At 41.0% G+C, this 25961-nt stretch overlaps 1 pseudogene; it reads left to right on the top strand.

Moving 5' to 3' along the window:
* The first annotated feature begins 10815 nt into the window (after positions 1-10815).
* Positions 10816-11530, top strand: LOC148095942 (uncharacterized; annotated as a pseudogene).
* The last annotated feature ends 14431 nt before the right edge of the window (positions 11531-25961 follow it).

The raw sequence follows: 25961 nt of genomic DNA, 5'->3' as shown, positions 1-25961 counted from the left end.
CGGGGGCATCAGTGCCCACCCCAGTCGAGTGAGAGTGCATTCACAGGGGACCAGCAACTGCTGGGACCCTGTTTCTTTTCCTAAACCCTTACCAGCCAGGTCCCGGTGGAGTGGGTGATGCCCCTACCCAAACTTCCTACCCTAACCCTAACCAATCCCCCCTCCCTGCCCTAACCCTAACCCCAGGCCTAAGGCCCACCCCAGAAAAGCCAAAAAAAGCCAAAATAAAATGGAAAAATACAAAAAACAGAATAAAGAACAGAGTGGTTACTAAGGATGGGGGTGCCAAGAATATAGAAATGAAAGAAAGAGCGGACTAAGGAAAGGGAGTGCCATGGATTAAGATAAGAACAAAGAAAAGTATAAATAGAAGACAAGGCAGTCAGACAGAGAAAACCTAAGAAGAAAGAGAAAAAGAATAACATGAAGAAAAGTATAAATAGAAGACAAGAGAGTCAGATAGAGAAAACCTAAGAAGAAAGCCTAGAAGAAAGCACATACTCCCCAAGTAGGGTTGAGAGAAACAGAAAAATAGAGCTCCCCAAGTAGGGTTGAGAGAAACAGAAAAATAGAAGACAAGATAGTCACAAAGAAGGAAGTACAGAAAAACTAAGTAAGAGAAACATATAAATAGAGGACAAGACAGTCACAAATCATTGAGCCCAGCCTGATGAAGGCGAAGTCACGCCGAAACGTCGCGACGGGCTCAATAGAACAAGCAGATGGCCACTATAACCCAAGATGGGCAATTTTTTGAATCGGGGGCATCAGTGCCCACCCCAGTCGAGTGAGAGTGCATTCACAGGGGACCAGCAACTGCTGGGACCCTGTTTCTTTTCCTAAACCCTTACCAGCCAGGTCCCGGTGGAGTGGGTGATGCCCCTACCCAAACTTCCTACCCTAACCCTAACCAATCCCCCCTCCCTGCCCTAACCCTAACCCCAGGCCTAAGGCCCACCCCAGAAAAGCCAAAAAAAGCCAAAATAAAATGGAAAAATACAAAAAACAGAATAAAGAACAGAGTGGTTACTAAGGATGGGGGTGCCAAGAATATAGAAATGAAAGAAAGAGCGGACTAAGGAAAGGGAGTGCCATGGATTAAGATAAGAACAAAGAAAAGTATAAATAGAAGACAAGGCAGTCAGACAGAGAAAACCTAAGAAGAAAGAGAAAAAGAATAACATGAAGAAAAGTATAAATAGAAGACAAGAGAGTCAGATAGAGAAAACCTAAGAAGAAAGCCTAGAAGAAAGCACATACTCCCCAAGTAGGGTTGAGAGAAACAGAAAAATAGAGCTCCCCAAGTAGGGTTGAGAGAAACAGAAAAATAGAAGACCAGATAGTCACAAAGAAGGAAGTACAGAAAAACTAAGTAAGAGAAACATATAAATAGAGGACAAGACAGTCACAAATCATTGAGCCCAGCCTGATGAAGGCGAAGTCACGCCGAAACGTCGCGACGGGCTCAATAGAACAAGCAGATGGCCACTATAACCCAAGATGGGCAATTTTTTGAATCGGGGGCATCAGTGCCCACCCCAGTCGAGTGAGAGTGCATTCACAGGGGACCAGCAACTGCTGGGACCCTGTTTCTTTTCCTAAACCCTTACCAGCCAGGTCCCGGTGGAGTGGGTGATGCCCCTACCCAAACTTCCTACCCTAACCCTAACCAATCCCCCCTCCCTGCCCTAACCCTAACCCCAGGCCTAAGGCCCACCCCAGAAAAGCCAAAAAAAGCCAAAATAAAATGGAAAAATACAAAAAACAGAATAAAGAACAGAGTGGTTACTAAGGATGGGGGTGCCAAGAATATAGAAATGAAAGAAAGAGCGGACTAAGGAAAGGGAGTGCCATGGATTAAGATAAGAACAAAGAAAAGTATAAATAGAAGACAAGGCAGTCAGACAGAGAAAACCTAAGAAGAAAGAGAAAAAGAATAACATGAAGAAAAGTATAAATAGAAGACAAGGCAGTCAGACAGAGAAAACCTAAGAAGAAAGCCTAGAAGAAAGCACATACTCCCCAAGTAGGGTTGAGAGAAACAGAAAAATAGAGCTCCCCAAGTAGGGTTGAGAGAAACAGAAAAATAGAAGACAAGATAGTCACAAAGAAGGAAGTACAGAAAAACTAAGTAAGAGAAACATATAAATAGAGGACAAGACAGTCACAAATCATTGAGCCCAGCCTGATGAAGGCGAAGTCACGCCGAAACGTCGCGACGGGCTCAATAGAACAAGCAGATGGCCACTATAACCCAAGATGGGCAATTTTTTGAATCGGGGGCATCAGTGCCCACCCCAGTCGAGTGAGAGTGCATTCACAGGGGACCAACAACTGCTGGGACCCTGTTTCTTTTCCTAAACCCTTACCAGCCAGGTCCCGGTGGAGTGGGTGATGCCCCTACCCAAACTTCCTACCCTAACCCTAACCAATCCCCCCTCCCTGCCCTAACCCTAACCCCAGGCCTAAGGCCCACCCCAGAAAAGCCAAAAAAAGCCAAAATAAAATGGAAAAATACAAAAAACAGAATAAAGAACAGAGTGGTTACTAAGGATGGGGGTGCCAAGTATATAGAAATGAAAGAAAGAGCGGACTAAGGAAAGGGAGTGCCATGGATTAAGATAAGAACAAAGAAAAGTATAAATAGAAGACAAGGCAGTCAGACAGAGAAAACCTAAGAAGAAAGAGAAAAAGAATAACATGAAGAAAAGTATAAATAGAAGACAAGGCAGTCAGACAGAGAAAACCTAAGAAGAAAGCCTAGAAGAAAGCACATACTCCCCAAGTAGGGTTGAGAGAAACAGAAAAATAGAGCTCCCCAAGTAGGGTTGAGAGAAACAGAAAAATAGAAGACAAGATAGTCACAAAGAAGGAAGTACAGAAAAACTAAGTAAGAGAAACATATAAATAGAGGACAAGACAGTCACAAATCATTGAGCCCAGCCTGATGAAGGCGAAGTCACGCCGAAACGTCGCGACGGGCTCAATAGAACAAGCAGATGGCCACTATAACCCAAGATGGGCAATTTTTTGAATCGGGGGCATCAGTGCCCACCCCAGTCGAGTGAGAGTGCATTCACAGGGGACCAGCAACTGCTGGGACCCTGTTTCTTTTCCTAAACCCTTACCAGCCAGGTCCCGGTGGAGTGGGTGATGCCCCTACCCAAACTTCCTACCCTAACCCTAACCAATCCCCCCTCCCTGCCCTAACCCTAACCCCAGGCCTAAGGCCCACCCCAGAAAAGCCAAAAAAAGCCAAAATAAAATGGAAAAATACAAAAAACAGAATAAAGAACAGAGTGGTTACTAAGGATGGGGGTGCCAAGAATATAGAAATGAAAGAAAGAGCGGACTAAGGAAAGGGAGTGCCATGGATTAAGATAAGAACAAAGAAAAGTATAAATAGAAGACAAGGCAGTCAGACAGAGAAAACCTAAGAAGAAAGAGAAAAAGAATAACATGAAGAAAAGTATAAATAGAAGACAAGAGAGTCAGATAGAGAAAACCTAAGAAGAAAGCCTAGAAGAAAGCACATACTCCCCAAGTAGGGTTGAGAGAAACAGAAAAATAGAGCTCCCCAAGTAGGGTTGAGAGAAACAGAAAAATAGAAGACAAGATAGTCACAAAGAAGGAAGTACAGAAAAACTAAGTAAGAGAAACATATAAATAGAGGACAAGACAGTCACAAATCATTGAGCCCAGCCTGATGAAGGCGAAGTCACGCCGAAACGTCGCGACGGGCTCAATAGAACAAGCAGATGGCCACTATAACCCAAGATGGGCAATTTTTTGAATCGGGGGCATCAGTGCCCACCCCAGTCGAGTGAGAGTGCATTCACAGGGGACCAGCAACTGCTGGGACCCTGTTTCTTTTCCTAAACCCTTACCAGCCAGGTCCCGGTGGAGTGGGTGATGCCCCTACCCAAACTTCCTACCCTAACCCTAACCAATCCCCCCTCCCTGCCCTAACCCTAACCCCAGGCCTAAGGCCCACCCCAGAAAAGCCAAAAAAAGCCAAAATAAAATGGAAAAATACAAAAAACAGAATAAAGAACAGAGTGGTTACTAAGGATGGGGGTGCCAAGAATATAGAAATGAAAGAAAGAGCGGACTAAGGAAAGGGAGTGCCATGGATTAAGATAAGAACAAAGAAAAGTATAAATAGAAGACAAGGCAGTCAGACAGAGAAAACCTAAGAAGAAAGAGAAAAAGAATAACATGAAGAAAAGTATAAATAGAAGACAAGAGAGTCAGATAGAGAAAACCTAAGAAGAAAGCCTAGAAGAAAGCACATACTCCCCAAGTAGGGTTGAGAGAAACAGAAAAATAGAGCTCCCCAAGTAGGGTTGAGAGAAACAGAAAAATAGAAGACAAGATAGTCACAAAGAAGGAAGTACAGAAAAACTAAGTAAGAGAAACATATAAATAGAGGACAAGACAGTCACAAATCATTGAGCCCAGCCTGATGAAGGCGAAGTCACGCCGAAACGTCGCGACGGGCTCAATAGAACAAGCAGATGGCCACTATAACCCAAGATGGGCAATTTTTTGAATCGGGGGCATCAGTGCCCACCCCAGTCGAGTGAGAGTGCATTCACAGGGGACCAACAACTGCTGGGACCCTGTTTCTTTTCCTAAACCCTTACCAGCCAGGTCCCGGTGGAGTGGGTGATGCCCCTACCCAAACTTCCTACCCTAACCCTAACCAATCCCCCCTCCCTGCCCTAACCCTAACCCCAGGCCTAAGGCCCACCCCAGAAAAGCCAAAAAAAGCCAAAATAAAATGGAAAAATACAAAAAACAGAATAAAGAACAGAGTGGTTACTAAGGATGGGGGTGCCAAGAATATAGAAATGAAAGAAAGAGCGGACTAAGGAAAGGGAGTGCCATGGATTAAGATAAGAACAAAGAAAAGTATAAATAGAAGACAAGGCAGTCAGACAGAGAAAACCTAAGAAGAAAGAGAAAAAGAATAACATGAAGAAAAGTATAAATAGAAGACAAGGCAGTCAGACAGAGAAAACCTAAGAAGAAAGCCTAGAAGAAAGCACATACTCCCCAAGTAGGGTTGAGAGAAACAGAAAAATAGAGCTCCCCAAGTAGGGTTGAGAGAAACAGAAAAATAGAAGACAAGATAGTCACAAAGAAGGAAGTACAGAAAAACTAAGTAAGAGAAACATATAAATAGAGGACAAGACAGTCACAAATCATTGAGCCCAGCCTGATGAAGGCGAAGTCACGCCGAAACGTCGCGACGGGCTCAATAGAACAAGCAGATGGCCACTATAACCCAAGATGGGCAATTTTTTGAATCGGGGGCATCAGTGCCCACCCCAGTCGAGTGAGAGTGCATTCACAGGGGACCAGCAACTGCTGGGACCCTGTTTCTTTTCCTAAACCCTTACCAGCCAGGTCCCGGTGGAGTGGGTGATGCCCCTACCCAAACTTCCTACCCTAACCCTAACCAATCCCCCCTCCCTGCCCTAACCCTAACCCCAGGCCTAAGGCCCACCCCAGAAAAGCCAAAAAAAGCCAAAATAAAATGGAAAAATACAAAAAACAGAATAAAGAACAGAGTGGTTACTAAGGATGGGGGTGCCAAGAATATAGAAATGAAAGAAAGAGCGGACTAAGGAAAGGGAGTGCCATGGATTAAGATAAGAACAAAGAAAAGTATAAATAGAAGACAAGGCAGTCAGACAGAGAAAACCTAAGAAGAAAGAGAAAAAGAATAACATGAAGAAAAGTATAAATAGAAGACAAGAGAGTCAGATAGAGAAAACCTAAGAAGAAAGCCTAGAAGAAAGCACATACTCCCCAAGTAGGGTTGAGAGAAACAGAAAAATAGAGCTCCCCAAGTAGGGTTGAGAGAAACAGAAAAATAGAAGACAAGATAGTCACAAAGAAGGAAGTACAGAAAAACTAAGTAAGAGAAACATATAAATAGAGGACAAGACAGTCACAAATCATTGAGCCCAGCCTGATGAAGGCGAAGTCACGCCGAAACGTCGCGACGGGCTCAATAGAACAAGCAGATGGCCACTATAACCCAAGATGGGCAATTTTTTGAATCGGGGGCATCAGTGCCCACCCCAGTCGAGTGAGAGTGCATTCACAGGGGACCAGCAACTGCTGGGACCCTGTTTCTTTTCCTAAACCCTTACCAGCCAGGTCCCGGTGGAGTGGGTGATGCCCCTACCCAAACTTCCTACCCTAACCCTAACCAATCCCCCCTCCCTGCCCTAACCCTAACCCCAGGCCTAAGGCCCACCCCAGAAAAGCCAAAAAAAGCCAAAATAAAATGGAAAAATACAAAAAACAGAATAAAGAACAGAGTGGTTACTAAGGATGGGGGTGCCAAGAATATAGAAATGAAAGAAAGAGCGGACTAAGGAAAGGGAGTGCCATGGATTAAGATAAGAACAAAGAAAAGTATAAATAGAAGACAAGGCAGTCAGACAGAGAAAACCTAAGAAGAAAGAGAAAAAGAATAACATGAAGAAAAGTATAAATAGAAGACAAGAGAGTCAGATAGAGAAAACCTAAGAAGAAAGCCTAGAAGAAAGCACATACTCCCCAAGTAGGGTTGAGAGAAACAGAAAAATAGAGCTCCCCAAGTAGGGTTGAGAGAAACAGAAAAATAGAAGACAAGATAGTCACAAAGAAGGAAGTACAGAAAAACTAAGTAAGAGAAACATATAAATAGAGGACAAGACAGTCACAAATCATTGAGCCCAGCCTGATGAAGGCGAAGTCACGCCGAAACGTCGCGACGGGCTCAATAGAACAAGCAGATGGCCACTATAACCCAAGATGGGCAATTTTTTGAATCGGGGGCATCAGTGCCCACCCCAGTCGAGTGAGAGTGCATTCACAGGGGACCAGCAACTGCTGGGACCCTGTTTCTTTTCCTAAACCCTAACCCCCCTAACCCCTAACCCTGCCCTAACCCTTTTCCTCGGGCTTGAGCGGGGAGGAAATCCAGACACTCAAGACCATGAACGCCTACATTTCCAGGAATTTGCCCTTCATCCCCAAGTTGTCAGAAAACGATTTCATGACAGAGAGGGATGAAATCCATTGGACCAGAACTACAGCGAGAGCCATGTTTAGACACTGGGTCTTGTTTTTAAACTTGAGATCCCCTTAAGCCTGGCTCAGGGGGGGCAGAAGGGGCTCCAGCCCCTTGTGTCACAAAATGTGGTCAATCTGGCCAAAAATTTCACCCTTACGAGGGCACAATTTGCTGTGTTAAACAGAGGCCTGTCTTTTGTGCCAACGATTGGACTTCACAAACATCAAAAGACAACACTTCAATTGGATGTTCAGACTTACCATAGGCGTATCAAATTAGCGGCCTACTTCAAAGGCTCACAGAACAGAGTGATTCCATCATTTGTGGGAACATCTGCTTGGGAACCGCCACTAGACAAGTTGCCACCTGAGATTGGTTTGTTAGTTGATAAGAATAAAAACATGTATAATTCCGGGTTTAAAGTTGTTAAAAAAGCGTCAAACTTATCAGTACAAGAGGTGAAAGCCTTGAGAGAATTGATGGGCAACAAGACTATTGTCATTAAGCCAGCTGATAAGGGGAGCGCGGTGGTTATCTTGTCTAGAGAGCAGTATATTACAGAGTTTAAAAGACAGTTGTCAGATAATATTTATTATAAAAAGTTAAAAGAGCCAATTTATTTACAGACTATCCCTATGGTGAGTAGGATTTTAGATGACCTTTACAATAACAGGATAATAAATAAAAAACAGAGTTCATATTTGCAAGGAGAGGGGCAACCAAGGCCCAGAAGGTTCTATATTCTGCCTAAAATCCACAAAGAACCTAAAAAGTGGACAGTTCCCCATGAAATCCCGCCAGGCAGACCCATTGTCTCCGACTGCGGTAGTGAGACCTACCAGACAGCTGAGTTTATTGATTTTTATTTGAATCCGCTTTCTGTTAGGCATCCGTCCTATGTTAAGGATAGTTATTATTTCATTAATTTGGTTAAATCCCTGACAATCCCAGCTGACTCTTTTCTTTTTAGTATTGATATTGATAGTCTATACACTAATATAGACATTGCAGCGGGATTGCAAGCGGTAAGAGAGATCTTTCAGAAGTATCCTGATGCCAATAGACCGGATAAAGAGATCTTAGAACTTTTGGAGATCAATCTTAGATGCAATGATTTTGAGTTTGATGGAAACTTTTATCTGCAGATTAAAGGGACGGCAATGGGGAAGCGATTTGCGCCCGCTTATGCGAATATTTTTATGGCTAAGTGGGAGGCAGAGGCCTTGGAGAAGTGCCCAAGGAAGCCTCTCCATTATTTACGGTACCTCGACGACATATGGGGAGTGTGGACATATTCAAAGCCTGATTTTGAGGAATTCATTAGGACTTTGAATGCACATGATTGGTCGATACAATGTAAATATGAATTGGATGATAAAAAAATTGATTTTTTGGACACTACGGTGTATAAAGGATAGAATTTCGAAGTGCATAATAAATTAGATATAAAAGTATTCTTTAAAAAGACTAATACACATGCACTACTGTATAAAACTAGTTTCCACCCTCGTCATACGTATAGAGGTATCGTCAAAGCTCAACTACTTCGATTTCATAGGATTTGCACGAGACAGGAAGACTTCAAGGAAGCAGTCACGGAATTGTTTGTCGCTTTGAGAAAGAGAGGATACTCTCGTCAATTTATAAGACAGTGCTTGAGATCCTTTTTGGACCGGAAAGAAGCACTGGAAGGGGATCGTATCCCACCTATAACCACATATTCGTTATTTAATGTTCAAATGCATAAAAAGTTGAAAGAAAATTTTGATTCTCTAATGATAAACACTGGAGTTTTGCCAAATAGGACAGTGATTTCAGCGTACAGGAGAAATAAAAACTTAAAAGACTACTTGGTCAGAGCAAGGCTGACGAGTCAGCAATTTTTGAAGCCAACAGTGTTGTTCGGCACTTTCTGTTCCTTGACCTTTGTCAAAAACAGGGTCAAGAAGACAATTTTTCCTATACGGCAGAGATTCACGCCACAATCCACAAATTGCATATATTTGATCTTTTGTGTGAAATGCGGTATGCAATATGTAGGAGAGACTAAGAATTCGATTTCATTGAGGATGACACAACATCGTTATAATATTAAAAATCATAAGGAAAGGCAAACTCCACTAGTAGAACACTTTATTAGTCATAGCTATAAGTCTCTGAGAGTTGCTGATTTGGAAAGGAATGCCCTATGGACGGATTGGGAGAGAAAGAAGATTGAAAGAAGATGGATTTATTGGTTGGATACTAAAGAACCAGATGGGTTAAACATTAGATTTCGGTAATTTGGATATTGGTAGAATAACGTTGATGGGGAGACGATGATTAGTGACTTGGTATGGCCGGGTTTGGTGTGATCGGACGGGACTTCCTGTCTTACCGACCCCTGACCTGAACTTGGGCCCTAACCTCAACCATTCCACTTTGATTGGAACCCCATCCCCAATCTGAGCCCTAACCATATATCTCTAGGACAGCCCCACCCTGACAACTGGCCCTAACCCTAACCCCACCCTTATATCTGGCCCTAACCTTAACCACACCCCCACACCCAACCCTAACCCTAACCTTATCCCCCCCACCCCATTTCACCCCGTCCCCCCATCCTAACCCTTATTGGGAGGATAGGAAGAGGGAGGGGTTCAATATTTACAATGGGTCATTATAATCATTATCATAAAAATTCATGGGGGAAATGCAACTAATTCATAATTTAATTTTAATAATTTTAATAATTTCGGATATTATTGGCTTAAAAAATTCATATTTGCAGTCTACGCACAAGGGGCTTATAGGATTTGGGGGTCTAAAAATTTACAAGTAAAAAATTAATGTGTAATAACATTTAACATAATTTTTGGGATTAAAAATTATTATTAAAAAATTCATATCAAATTGGACTTTTAATATTAGGTATACAAATGATTTGGGCCTACAATAATTAAGTACATACTGGGAACTATCATAATTCATGGAGTAAGTATTTTTAAAACCTAATGGGAAAGGGCTATTTACATAGGAATGAAATTTGGATAAAAAAAGACGAACGATAAAAAAAGACGACTGAAAACTCTAACTGGAGCAGAGGGTATAAAAGAAGCTGACACACACAGAAAGGGCATTTCGCCTTGAGACACAGAAGGAGCAACATCACAGAGACTAGACAAACACACAGAAGTTTGTTTTGCTTGTTTTTTGTGCCACAGCCTGAAGAAGGCCCTTTTCAGGGCCAAAACGTCGCGGCGGCACATATTGAAATTTGATTTAATTTAATTTAATTCATTTTATTTTCAATTCATAAATAGAAAAGTAATAAATAACAAACAAACAACAAAACTTTTATTTCATTTTATTTTATTTTCTTCATTACCACTCTTATTTTTTAATTACTTAGATACCAAAGGCGACATTATTAATATATAACAAAGGCGATGCCACAAATAATAAATATCAAAACTTTACATAAATAAACAAAAACAAAAACAACAAGACAATAAAAAGTCCATCGGGCTCGATGGCTTTTTTTTGATGATGAGGATGGGTGGACGGTGGTCCGTCGCGGGAGGCGCCAGAGGCGTCCTGGGCGGTCCAACTTCCAGCAGCAACGGGTCACCTGGGGGATGGACCGTGCACATCCTCCTGCCTTCGAAAGAGGGAGGAGGAGTCAGTCTTCATTCCCTAACCCCCCCTAACCCCCCTAACCCTAACCCCCTAACCCTAACCCCTAACCCTAACCCTCCTTTTCCTCCCAGAGAAGGGATTATTTTCCCCATCCTAACCCGCCAGTGCCTCCCCCCGGGTCCCCCGGTACTTTGGTCCCCAAGTCCCATTCCGCTCGTATGCAGCTGTGGTCCGGCAGGGACGCTTCCAACCAGCCAGAAGAGGGAGCTCTTCCAGGACCAGAGATGACGATGTGATAAGAGAAGCGGCAAGTCCCGATTTTGGAAGACTGATTCGTAAGCTGCATGGCATCATCAAGATGGTGCACCATCTCCAGAACGTGGCTCCGAAGCCAGGTAGGCCGGAGCCCAGGATGATTGTTAAGATGGTGGATATCCTAGCTGGGATGATTAAGCCGGCATACCCGAGGCAGGATACCACAGACATGATCGTGGGGAATGCAAGGAATTGGGGTCAGATGACCCTCCAGATTTTGATGGAACATTATGAAGGAAGCTTGGAGAGGTTTCTGCAAGAACTCTCCAGCATGGACACCCGTGAATGGAAAAAGGCCTTCGAGGTGGCATCTCGCTGGGCCAAGCGGAACCTAAGACGGATCACGCGGAGTATCATTGACCACGCTGAGGCTCTCATCTCAACCCAGCTCGAGGGTGAACCAGTCCAGGTGAGAGAACAGCATGGCGTGGATTCTTCAAGTGGGTCTGCACACACGGTGCAACCTCGTCAGCGGGTGGCGCCAAAGATCTCTGTGGCTACCATGACAGACCGGGTCCCTGATGAGGGGGCTAGATGGTCAAGCCCCAACGTGGCTGATTGGATGCCATCTCCCCTAGAAAGGAGGGAGGTCCAAAGAAGGACGAGGAGACCCAAAGGGGTGGTTCTTCCTGAAGAAGATCTCTTTCTAGAAGAAGTACAGGAGGACCACCTGCCGGATTTCGAACCCCTCTTTCCTCCAGAACGTACAGTCTCCCAGTTGGAGTTGGAGGCCATGTTTGATGAGATGCAAGCGGAGGAGGAACGAGATGAGGCCAGGGCTAGAGCGGCAGCGGAGGCCGAGAGAGAGGCCCAAGCAGCGGAGGAGCAGGGACAATCTTCCCAGCTTTCAGCACGAGAGGTACGGGTTCGAGCCCAGGTCCATCATGAAGGCTCAGAGGACGAGGAGCCGTTGTTTGATCTTTCAGGGGATTTGTTTGATGAGGTCGAGAGTTCCAGGGGTCCTCGGTTCCGGGTGAATCGACATCAGAACACCACAAGGAAGATGACTGACTGGGACTGGGTGGCAAACCGCAAATGGATCTTCTTGGGAGATTCGAACCTCACCAAATTCCCAGATTTCTCCAACAAGAACTTTTTTTTTTTTTTTTTTTTTTTTTTTTTTTTCCTTTTTTTGCCTGTCCCGTTTGGCTCTTTTGCCATCAGAATTATTGTCTAAAGGCGAAGAAAGATGCCCAACGGATTTTCTTTACCAAATTGACCATCCCAGCTTTGCCGTAATGGTCCATTTGATTCACCTTTTATTCTTTATTTTATTTTCACTTGCTGAATACGGGACAGACTTGACTGGGGGAAAGAAAAGGGAGAAAGAAAGAGGGAAAGAAAAACAGTTGAGAAGAGGGACGGGGGAGAAGGGCAAAAAACAAAAAACAGAATAAGCGAAAAAAAATAAAAATAAAAAAAATAAAAAATACATGTATCGATCACCTGGATCACCTGTTGAGAAAGAAAAAAGAAAACAAGCAGAAGAAAACGAGAGTAATACAATAAACAACATCACAATGATATATGGGAATATGACAGTAAATACTAAATATTAAACATTATTGTGCAGCACGTAAGATCGACAGCACAGTGTGCATTGAGGTAGGAGCCAAAAAGGGTGTAGTTTGTGTGTGTGATCACCCGTGTGTACACCTGTGAGCATGGACGCGCTTGTTTTCTTAAAAGGTTCCCTCATGTAATGATCTGCTAGAGGGTGTGGGGGGCCACTGCCCCGTCCTCCAGGGCATGAAGCAGGTATGGAGGAGATCAAAACTCCAGACATCCAGAGGCCCCCAGAACACAAGAGACCAAGGAAGACCAACAGAGGGGCAGCCGTGCCACTGTCCCAGAAAGAGCTGAGGAGAGTCCCAGATGAGTCCCAGATCTCCAACAAGAACTTGCAGGTGGAGAGTTTTCCAGGGGCGGACTTCCGCCATGCAGAAGCCTTGTTGAAGAAAACGGTACCGCCACAGGATCTGGTGGTGGAGAAGATGGTCTTGTCCTTCGGGATCAATAGCAGGGCCAACAAGCCTAAGGAAATGACCATCAAGAATGTGCAGGCGGCAGTTAGGGCTGCGAGGAAGAGGTTCCCATATGCAGAAATTTGGGTTCCTCAGGTTAATTTCTCGGAGAACCTGCCAGCTGAAGACAAGTCGAATCTGCAGGTCCTGAATGACTATATCTACAGGAACAGGGTCCACATTCCCCTTTTGGATGAGGACTTGTTCCACACCGAAGAAGATGACATCCATTGGACGGCGGAAACGGGCAAGGCCATGTTTCAACATTGGACGTCCTTTTTAAACTGCAACACCCCCTGAGTCTGGACCAGTATGGGGGCGACAGTGGACTAAGCCTTCAAGGTCAGGACGTGGTGGTCTTGGCAAAGAACTTTCGACTCTCGAGGCCACAACGGGAACTGTTGAAAAAAGGACTATTCTTTGTTCCAGCATTATACATAGGTAAGAATGAAAAGCTTAAGTTTGAGTTTGATATGCAGAATTACCATAGAAAAGTTAAGTTGGCTACATATTTTAGGAACTCAAAAAGGAGAGAGAAAATGCCTTTCACGGGTCCGTCAGATTGGACGCAGCCTTTGCACGAGCTTCCACCAGAAGTGGAAACTTTAATTCATAGGGATTTGGAAAAGTTTAAAAGTTGTTATAAACCAATTAGAGAAAAACAGAATATTTCATTGGCAGAAATTAGAGCATTGCGAGAGCTAAAAAACACTAAACACATAGTAATAAAGCCAGCTGATAAAGGATCGGCGGTCGTAATTTTAAGTCGGGAACAATACACGTTTGAAGTACAACGACAATTACAGGACACCACATATTACAGGAAATTAGACAAACCATTGTATTTGGAAACAATCCCAATTGTTAAAAACATACTTAAATCACTAAAGGACAAAAAATTCATTAATTCTAAACAGTGCAAATACCTACTGGGCAGTTCCCAACCTAGAGAGAGGCGATTTTACATATTGCCAAAAATACACAAAGATCCAGACAAATGGACCATCCCGTACGAGATTCCCCCGGGGAGGCCCATTGTTTCAGATTGTGAGAGCGAGACTTATCGTACAGCGGAATTCCTAGATTATTATTTGAATCCATTATCTGTAAAGCATCCCGCATATGTGAAGGACACATATCATTTCATTGAAATTGTTAAAAATTTAAGAATTGTTGAGGACTTTTACTTTTTCTCCATGGACGTAGACAATTTATATACTAATATTCCAATTGAGGCGGGAATTGCTACTATAAGGAATATTTTCCAAAAATTTCCGGATCCTAAAAGGCCTGATCAGGAATTGATACAATTGCTAGAAATTAATTTGACAAAGAATGATTTCATGTTTGATGAACACTTTTATTTGCAAATTAAAGGAACCGCAATGGGCAAGAAATTCGCACCGGCTTATGCAAATATATTTATGGCCAATTGGGAAGCGGAAGTGCTTCCAAAGTGTAAAAAGAAGCCGGCCCATTATTTGAGATATTTGGATGATATTTGGGGGATTTGGACCGGATCTGAATTGGAATTTACAGAATTTGTGCAAACGTTGAATTCCCACGATCCATCAATTCAGTTAAAATTTGAAATCAATAGGGAGGCCATAGACTTCTTGGACACCACAGTGTTCAAAGGGCCCATGTTTAACATCACCCGTAAACTCGATATTAAAGTTTTCTTCAAAACTACAGACACGCACGCCCTGTTACACAAATTTAGTTTCCATCCGAAACACACTTTCTGTGGTATTGTTAAGTCGCAGCTTCTTAGATTTCGTCGGATTTGTACCCAACCAACGGACTTTAGAAAGGCAGTAATCACCTTATTTAAGGCATTGCGTGAAAGAGGATATTCTCAACCCTTTTTGAAGAAATGTCTTAAGACCTTTCAGGAGGAGGGTGAGAAGGTCGAGGGGGACTTAATCCCACTCATTAGTACATTTTCCTCCAACAGCAGGTATTTTAACAGACATATGAAGACTCATTTTGATGAGATCATAGGTCAGGCAGCTCTTATCCGAAATTCAAGGGTCATTTCGGCCTTTCGGAGGAACAAAAATTTAGCTGACCTGCTTGTAAGGGCAAGACTTCCACGGCTCGAATCGAGCAAACCGAAGTCCTTAGAGGCCCTGTTTACAAAGCTTGAGTTTGTTAGGAATGTAAAGGACAAGACTATTATTTCAGTTACACAAAGTTTCAGCCCACAAACAAAGAATTGTGTTTGTTATTTTTTGTTCAAAGTGTGGAAAGAAGTACGTGGGTGAAACTGGAAATGATTTGTACAGTAGATTGTACCAACAAGTGTATAACATCAGGAAAAAGAAGGAACCTGATGCACCTTTAGTTGTACATTTTCTTAAACATGGCTGGGATTCGCTGAGAATGGCTGGACTACAACAAGGCATGGATTGGACAGATTGGGAACGAAAAAAGAGGGAGAGGTATTGGATTTACACATTGGGCACTAAAGAACCATTGGGACTTAACGTAAAGTGGAATTAGGTTTTTATTGAAGGTTTTGGTTAATTTCCAACCCGTAATCCCACCCTAACCTTAACCTCAACCCCATTTGTTTCAGTATCTTCATCTGAACCCATCTTAATTTTGACCCCAACTTTTTTTCCCTAATGTTTCACACTACCCTAACCCTAACCCAAGTCCCATCCCTAAACCTAACCTCAATGTTAGCCCTATGTCAGTCTAACCCCAGTCCTTTGTCTTATCCTAAACCTAACCCCAGCCCTGTATGTTAGCCCTAACCCTAACCATTTTATCCCCACATCTTGACCCTAAATTCATCCTTAATCTTAATCCTAAACCCAACCCTTTTGATTTTTCATGTTTAATATGAGGGTTGAAAATATATTATTTAATAATGGGGAATTGAATTAGTAAAAATTTGAATAATTGGCTTAAAAATTCTAAAAAACAGGGTTCATAAATTTATTAGCACAATTCATAGGGTTGGCAAGGCTATTTACAGTTAAAAATTGATTAAAAACAAATTGGGGAGAAAAACAGTGATTAAATTAATTTGGCTTTAAAATTCATTAAAAGTAATTTCATTGAGTGCAAATATGTTATTTTTGGCTAAAAAACAGTTAAAATGTAATGCAGATTAAAAAATAAAGACCAAATTCATTTTTACCGAACAAAAGTTAAAAGAGACGAATGGGATTTTACACAGCCGAGGGGAGAATATAAAAGGCAGAGCTCGCACAGGAGCTCATTTTCCACTCGGCACTCAATGAGAGCACATCTCTGCCAGTCCAACTGTTGCCAGCTAACCTAGCTTACAGTTTTCTGTGTGCCACACCTGAAGAAGATCGTATACGGTCGAAACGTCATGTTTTTTGTGTTTATTTTTTAAATAAACAGTTTTTTTTGGCACACCTTCTTTTGTTGTTTATTATTTTTTCGTGACTTTTTCCTTTCCACATTTTGGAAAGTGTTTTTTGTTCATATTAACATTAAATAGATATTTTTGAAGAACATTTTATTTTTTGAAAAAAAGAAAAAAGAAGAAAACAAAAAAAGACTGGACGCCATGGAAGACGGCTGGACGGTGGTGCGTTATGGCCGCCGCCGCCAACGTGACCGCCAAGTCTTCTGGGACGGGTACGGAGGACCGCAGGGAGGGATGGACCGCGCACGCTCCTTTTCCTCCCGGAGAAGGGATTATTTTCCCCATCCTAACCCCTAACCCTAACCCCCCTAACCCTAACCCCTAACCCTAACCCCAGGCCGAGGATGCATCGGGACCTAGCCTTTCACATCTCCCAGTAAAACTTAGGTTACTGGGCCGAAGATGCACCGGGACCTAGCTCTTCACATCTCCCGGTCCAGCTTAGACGACCGGGCCGTAGATGCAACGAGACCTAGGACATGTTTCAATTTACTCTATATACAAGTCACTAATCCTAAACTTAACCTTTCCTAAAACTGAAAATTCAAAAACCCGTTCTGAAAAGACCCCCAGAATAAACTCAATAATAGTGGTAAACTTCGTTTTTAATCGATAGTTAAGAAATAAACAATAACACAAATCATGTGGAAACCTGTATTAAGGATTGTTTCATATAAGATCGAAAACCTTTATCCTAAAACTCATGATTTAATGGCAGGTGATAGCAAACCATTTTTTTAATGTGATAATCTAAAAAAGAAAAGCACGAGAGAATAATTATAAAACTCCAGAACTGCTTGTAGATGCATAAGCACTAATTGACATAGATTGACACACTCCAGGGCTTGATCAACCTTGGCAGGGCCTCCCTTGGAAGAGGGTGTCTAGTGATAATGGCCGAAACACCCAATCATTCCAAGGTCCACTACTGATGATGTGCCCTTACAAATTAAATTAAAACAAACAATAACATTAAACGAATGAGACAATAAAAGGATATAAATAAATAAATATATAATAAAAAATAAATAAAAAGAAAACATAACAACAATAAATAATAATAAAAAAATTGAAAATGAATAGATAATAAATGACTGTAAAAATTAAAAAAAAGAAAAAAGAAAAAAGAAATAAGACCTAACTTGGAAATCAAAAATTACACATAAAAACAACTGACAAAAACTTGTAGAGGAATGCGACAACGAAAAGGTAGATAAGGAAAAATGTTCAACAATACTAAAACAACAGGTAAGTCACTAAATAAAGGGTACCATATAATGGGGAGTGACCAAAAGTGCTGTCTCAGGGTCTCCTGGGGGCGAAACGGTTGCTTTTCAGGGTAAGAAAGAGGAGGACTGAGACGGGGAAGAGGAATGGGGGACTACGCATGACGTGCGGTGGCCCGTGCATTTCCAGTGGCCCTCTATCTAACCACCCAGTCGTCGGACGAGGTGGGGAGGGCTCACTGCGTTCTCTTTCACAAATCCTAACCCCATCTAAACCCCTAACCCTAACCATACCCCCTCCCCCATCCTAATTCTAAAACCCTGGGGGCCATAACACAAAAACCCTCATCCTAATGTTTACAGTAAATTACAATTGGACATGGATATTCTCTACATTACAAAAATTGATTGAAACCTAATTTTATTGGATAAAAAATTATATTTTGATTAAAAAACTGTGGAATCATGCAAAATGTTAAAAATAGTGTATTCAAGATAATATTTTCTGAAAAAAGAGTTTCATAGGACAGGGCATAAACATCAGTGTTAAAAAAGGAATATAGTATGGTAAAACAGTTAAAAAACGTTTATTTCATGACATTATTTCTCAAAAAATAAATACAGTTAAAAATATAAAAAATAAAAAAATATAAAAAAAATAAAAAAAAATATAAAAAATATAAAGTACAAAATATTAAAAAAGTTTATTGTACAATGTTTATAGTTCATATTTAATGGTAATGGTAAAAAGGATTCACATACAGAAGGTTAATACAAATTTTACAAAAGGAGAATTGGAAAGGGTTTGACAAAACAAAAACATTCACAGACAGAAGGGTATAAAAGGAGGTGGAGTCAGCCAGGAGCTCATTCGGATTTGGAGCATTGAAGAGTGAACATCTCTTACCAGCCGCAGCACTGTGCATTACAGCCACATTTTCGCAGCAGTTTTTTTGTGTGCCAAGCGCCTGAGGAAGACCCTTGAGGGGTTGAAACGTTGCGCGTACGGCACACTATTTTTTGAACATTTTTGATTAATTAAATAAAGCTTTTGTTTTAATTTTTCTTTATTCTTTTTTCTTTCATTTTTTTCATTTGTATCTCGCCTCATAAAAGCTCAATTAATAGTTATAATTATTTAGATAACAAAGGCGAACCCACAAGAACTACAACAATATACAAAACATACAACACAAAAACACAAACGCAAAAATTAGCCAAAGACTGAGGACCGGATGGCCTCAGCAGATTGGACCGTCGTCCGATACGGGAAAAGGCGGAGGCTTTCCCGTAATCGTGACAACCAGCAGGGTGGGTTTCCTTCGGGAGGGATGGCCCGTGCATTTCCTGCCTCACAGAGGTGGCAGGCTCAGTCCCCTTCCCCTAACCCTAACCCACCCCAATTATTTACCCTAACCTCAATCATCATGATAGTAGCCCTACCCCAAATATCTTCCCCTAACCCTAACCAATTTTTGGGGGGGTTAATTAATCTAAATCCATAAATAAATAAATAAATAAATAATAATCTGATAATGATAAATAACATGATACACACTGAAAGAACAAAAACAGTTGTTAAAATTAAATTTTTTTTATTAAAACCCCTAAAAGTACAATATTGATTAAATACACACACCCAAGAAGCATAAAAAAACACAATTTGGCTAAAAACACACAAATCCAATTTTCAAATCATAAACTCATTTCTCTACAAACTTACAAAAATTCATAAAAACACGATTGGATTTAAAACATAAAAATGCAAATTTAAAATCTTATATACATCACTTAAAAATACAGTTCTTTAAAAATTCATAAAATATACAAAATAAAAATACATTTCATGCAATTTTATTACAAAGGTTAAAAAACATACATTCATTTTAGTCTAAAACCATCACAGACATTTGAAAACACATTGCCTAACCTGAAATTCAAAAAACTCACGAACATCAAACCAAGCCTATAAAAGGCTGCACAGCAGAGAGGAGCTCATTTGGGAGCTGACCGTTGAAGAGACAACATCTCTCTCTCTCTGTGTATTCCCAGCTTGAAATTCATTGTGCCCCAGCCTGAGGAAGACCTATCTTGGGTCGAAACGTCGCGGCAGTGGGCACATTAATTCATTGGTTTTCACTTATTAAAAATTAAACAACTTTATTATTTTCATTTATTTTTGTTTAAAAACAAATTTCATTTACATTTTTTCTTTTTTCTTTTTTCTCGCCTTTGTGATTGTAAATTCATATACACATATTTTACATATCTACCTGAAATAAATAGCACATTAAAACAATTATTACATAAAGATAACAAAGGCGACATCAAGAGACACACAACACAAAAAATATTAAAAATCCAAACATGGGGTCCCGGATGGACTCAGAAGGCTGGACGGTGGTGCGTCACGGGAGAGGGCGGCTGCCTTCCCGTAGACGTGTCCAGCAGGGGACAAGTGGCAGAGGCGGAGGAATGGTCAGAGCACCGTCTGGACCCTTTAGGGACCAGACTCAATCCCACATCCCTAACCCCTAACCCTACCCTATTACAAACACAGTAAAAACAGTTAAAAACAATTGAAAACCTGAAAGAAAAATTAAAATTAAAACAATTTGGTTAAAAAACAATTAAAATATGGGACTTACCTGAGAAGCCTAATTAAGGACGGTACTTACCTGAATTTGGACCTGGAGAGTGACGGACACGGAAGACGGGGTGGCGATAACGTGGTGGGCCCCGGGAAGGGTCACGGTATGGCCCGTGCACCACTCCTGCCCTCCTCGTGCAGGGAGGAGTTTCATTCCCCTTACCTAACCCTAACCCCGTGCACCTTCCTTCTACCCTCGTAGGAGGAATCAATTCCCTTATCCTAACCCATTAAGAAAATTGTGTTTTAGTAGCTGTGTTTTAATTAAGGTATCACATTATATTGTTGGGAATGTTAAATGCTAAAGTGAAAAAAATAGCTTTGATTTCACTCATGACTGACCATGTTATTATTAACCATAGCAGGCCACTGTAAAAAGTCAATTGACTTTTATAGAAAAAAAGCCAAAATAAAACCTCTATTAATGTTGTTAAGTTTCAAATATTGAGGAGGGGTAGAGGAGGTAATCAACTCTCCATAATAACAACACTGATCCGGCCGGGTGGAGTCAAACGATGATTTTAATGACACGCGTGGGAAGACCGCCCACTGTACGCAGACAGCGCCGATCCCCGACTTACAGAGCATAAGCAGGTGTTTTATACCTTCTGGGCTTAAATTTACTACACCCCTAAACGTCACTCAGATACAGTTCATACATAGGTTTCAAAACCACAATGACTTAAGACAGTTTAAAATAACATTGTCTCCGTCTCCACAGCAGATGCTTCCTGTCATCTGACTTTCACTTCCCGTCTGGAAAACCAAACTGTTCCTCTGTTTGCAGAGACAACAAGAAACTATTCCTCTTTTACAGAGACAATTTTAGAGTTACAAGCAAACATGATTAACCTCTCACCTATAAATGAGATAAAGTCTACTGTGTGTTTGTGTCATCATGAACTGCACTCAGTTTCAACTTGTAACCTTTTCCACCAGACAGAAGGCCAGCACATACACATTTCAGATTATAACAAGCATTCAAAAGCATTTAAGATTATAGATTCAACTCAACAGTTTAGAGTGGTTATAACTGCACCTATAATAAAGGCTAATTGGGTACCAATATGTTTAAACATTTGAATGCAATATCAATACTGCAGATTGTATTATTAATGCAATGGTAATGATGATGATTATTAACAATAGCAGTAAAATATATTTCTAATCCCTCTCAATGTCTATGAATAACAGGGGAATGATAGACTTGTCACATTCAAAATAGAGATATGTAATGACAAACATTGGTCCACGTCTTTTAGGTGCTTTCTTGAAATAGTCAGCAATTTAAAAGTAGGATAGAACCGGCAGGGGCATGTGCTGAGATGTGGTGCTGCACAAGAAAAAGAGCAAAATAAAGAAAAATTATTGTGTTTAGCTTTGATAAATTAAAATCAAAATGTACCATTACACTCAGAGGATCAATATGAAATTCAATATATGCTAATTTTGTATGAAGTACATGACTGATAACTGTTCGGTCCTGAGCTTTTGTATTTACAGCACCCACTTGACCACACCAACAGTTTCTCGCCACCAAAAGGGGGTACTTGCAAAGAATAGGGAGGAATATCATCAGAAGTGGGAAAGGTAAGGGTGATAACACCATTAATTTCACGTATGGTGAAATTCTTAAAACTTGACCCCAAACATGAAAAATTCTTCAAACATTTAGAGACAGAGTGGAGTTCTAGATAAACATAATGCAGCAAACCACATAAGGATGGAGCGTTGGAATCAATAAGATGGTGAAATAACACGCAGGAAAAATGTTGATCATGTTGATTATGTTTATTCCAGTGTGCAGAGATTGGCTAATCTGACCAGGAAATGTTATAAAATGGATTGTCGGAACAGTCAGCGTTAAAGTCACCTTTGACAGTCCAGACTAAGATGGCGTTGGACATCTTCAGGGCGGAAAAGGATTGGTGTGACCAAGGTGTGGTTTGGCTTGTTCTATGTACATTTCAAGATGATATGGCTCTGGATGGACCAGTTACCAGGGCATGGAAGGAGGACAGACGCATTAAATGAGGAGAAGGAATTTTCTGGGATTGAAGATCCTCTGGGTGAGTGGTTGACTAAAAGCATGCATAAAATAAAAGCTATCTTTTGTTATTGATTGGTAATAGATTGATAATTGGCCACATTTACAGCTGTATTGACTTGTTGTGGATGTAGTCTACTTCATGTTTAAACACTCTAATTAACAGATTGAAAATAGTGACATTAAAGGAAGAATATGCAGTGCCACTCTGTTAGATGCCAGTGACGGTGGGGCTCAGTGATGAATCAGGTGAGCTGGATTCATGGCTGAATCAAAACATAGATGCCCCTGCTGTGGTCAGTAAGGGAAAAACAGGGGGAAATAAAATTGAAAAGAGGCATTTATAAACGTTTATGTGTGAAGTTTATAAATGTGATAAAAAGGGGGTGTTTTGCTGTTATTTTAGCATCAGCATTATTGTTACATCAGAATCATATAACAAGCATTGCATTAAACATTTATTGAAGCTATTGACATTACATTAACATTTGTATTACAGTGATTGTTATAACCTCATGTTAATCTTCTATTTACAGGTGTCAGAATAATCATATGATCTTTCATTGCAGGTGTAACCATGATCATCTTTATACATATTGCAGTTTGTTGCTCATTATAGAGTTGTGCTCAAGTTAATAAGGGTTAAAAGCTACAGTCAGCGCGTTTTCTGGCTGATCTATGGAGTGGAGTGACTTCAGCATAGAAGGCCGCACGCGCTTACATAACACTGATATCAGGTTATTCTTTGTGATCTTTTATTCAGTTATATCTTTTGTTAAGTTTTAGGTAGTGGCAGTTGATTAAACAACATTCCTTTAATATTACATACCTGATTCAGAGCATTACACACAGATCAACTTAACAATCGGCAGAACCTTATAGCTAGAATGTTGTGTCTCAATAAGGGACAGTTGGCTCGAGGAGATAAGTGGGAGTGAGTGCCTGTCCTGGGGAAGGAGAGAATGTTCCTTTGCTGTGTCAAAAGTAGACAACAAGTTCATATTGAAGTGAAGTTCATATTAATACAGGTTTTGTTTGTAGACAATTGTGAAGACGCAGGCTCTGGGCGGAGCCAGGAGTTGAACAGATCTAAAATGACAATTAAATTGATTTCATTCCTTGGCACAGGATAACAAGACTGGAGCAACGACACTGGATAGGAGAAAGTCTGATACTTTCTAAGATATGAGGTCGCTAACCCTTTCTTTTAATTTTCTAGCTCCGTTGAATTGACACATGGGAATGTTTAAAAAAGGGGGGGAAGTTGAGTTTTAACATCAAACAAGGGTTATATGAAAATTTTTACGACTTCATTTGTGTTTTAATAACTTAGGTATGGTAAAACTTAAGCTAATAATGACCCAAAAGGTTTCCAGATTTTTTAGAGAACCTGTGAGAAGCATGAATCATTATTTCCATGTTTAAGCATTAATCATTGAAATGAACTGAATAGCGTTTAGAAGATAAAATGCCTGTTTTCACGAGAAGCTGAGTACCACACTGGAGATGAAACGGAAGGAAACACATGTTTTTTGTGAAAACAGGGGGAAAATGTTTGAATTAAAAATGGCTAATTTGTTTTTGATGTCTTTTATTAAAATGAGTGGTTTTAATCATTTTCATACACACCTGGCAAATGTGCTTATAACGAGTTGGCACTCGGTCCATTGGAGGTCATAAGCTTTGTTCGGCGTGATAGTCCGGACTGATAAAGTGTAGGAAATGCCTTGAGTGCAGAGGGCTAAATGCAAACACGCTTACACACACATACATTATAATTAGGATAAGTCCCTGGGACATTCTGAATATTCTAAACCAATTCTGAACCACCAAAAGATCAGTAGATAACAACATTAGATTATTAGAGCTAGGAAGAGAGGTGTTTTGGTTTTCTGTCTCTTACAGAGAAAGGAACAGACACCAGATGACGTCACAGATATACTAGGATCCTTCGCAGCAGAGACAGACACGGTGGCTGCTGAAACATCAACTGGGTTCAAGTGTCATGGCATTTTGGGCTACAGCTAGTCACCTCAAAAGGATGGATCCCATAAACACAACAATAACCATGAAGGGGTTGGCGGAAATCCAGGAACACCAGACCAACGAGGTTCGAGAGGCTCTTGGTCGAAAGGGGAACACGTTCCTGTTCCTTTTTCTGGGGAACACAGCTGTGACCCCAGAATACACAGATGGTTGTTTGAAATCGGGGCAGAATAATCCCCTGATCTGTGCAACGACTGAAGGGTTGTCTAATCCCTGAGGTTGAAGAAAGAAGAGCAGAGGATCACCGACTGGAAGACACTGGTGCCTGCAGCAATAAAATAAAGGCTAAAAGCTCCTCGGACAGAGGTTCTAGTCTGAGTACATTTGAAGGGTATAAGGTAGCACCAAAATAAAGCTGTGGGAGAACTGGGGAGTGATGGGAGTGTCATCTGTACCTACTATTGTTGTTGTAATAATAGTTTTTCTTGCATCTGAACTGCGCAAACACAGAGGTCATCTCACAGATGGTTCACCCAACAGGGGCACAAAGGGCCTCAGGAGTAAGGAGAAATGAACCCGGCAACACTGGATTGCAGGGTGTAAGTGAGCTCTTTAAGTTTAAAGAGCTCAACAGGGGGAATTGTTGGATCATAATATTATTTTATGCCATGTTAGACCCCTAATTAAAGCTTGTGAATTATTATGTAGTTTTAGTTTGCATTATTCTCCTGAATTAGAAGAAGGTGATAACTATTACATTTGGTAAACTGATTTGCATTACATTAGACTGCTGATTTATTGTGAATGAATGATATTGTTTTATGATGCATTATACTGCTGAGTTATAAGAAATACTGTTCGCAGAAAGTCATCGCCTTATTTGTCTGATTAGAAGAGAACAGAGCATACTGCCCCATCTCATCAGGAGCAGATAAACAGGGAGCCAAGGTTATAGCTTAGGCGCTGTGTGAGAGAAAGAATGTGAATGTTTAGGCTTTTATGATTAGGTGGGGGCCACTAGAGGCTATAAGAGTTTGATCAATGCTCCACCATTTTGAGATCTGATGCCGTCTGCGTACAGTGTCCATCTCCCACGCGTGTGTTCATTAAATCATCGTTTGACTTGACCCGGCCGGACCAGTGTTGTTATTTTGGTTTTTCCTCTTGTATCAATCCCCAATATTTGAATCCGTGACACCATGTTTGTCAAAACATTCTTGTAGGCTCTCCACTCATTACTGATAATGGCACTACCCAACTTAACATGCTGTCTGATCAGAGGAACAAGTTGGCGCCTTGATCGTTTTTCAACAAGTTTTAACATGAGCCTTCGCCTTTTGTCTTTAACTCCCATCATTCCAAATACCCATTTCCATGCATTTCCAAAGCGTTCACGTGCATACTGAAAAAAAGAGAAAAAAATTAAACAGAATATCTACAAAGAAACATTCAAAAAGATGGTTGCTTCTTAAAATTTTAGTCATAATCCTGTTATTAAAGTAAATTGGATTTTAACTTCACTACCTAACAGGATGGCCAAGATGTTGGTTGAATACCTGTTTTCTGTATTTTAATTTCCTTTTGGGATTAAAAGTATGTTTTTGTTGAAAT

The sequence above is a fragment of the Neolamprologus brichardi genome, unplaced genomic scaffold, assembly GCF_056152115.1.
Source record: "Neolamprologus brichardi isolate AB-2024 unplaced genomic scaffold, ASM5615211v1 NODE_ptg000032l+_length_1147064_cov_1, whole genome shotgun sequence".
In the NCBI taxonomy this organism is placed as follows: Eukaryota; Metazoa; Chordata; class Actinopteri; order Cichliformes; family Cichlidae; genus Neolamprologus; species Neolamprologus brichardi.
The sequence above is the reverse complement of the archived record's forward strand: the minus strand, read 5'-3'. Positions and strand labels throughout refer to the sequence as shown.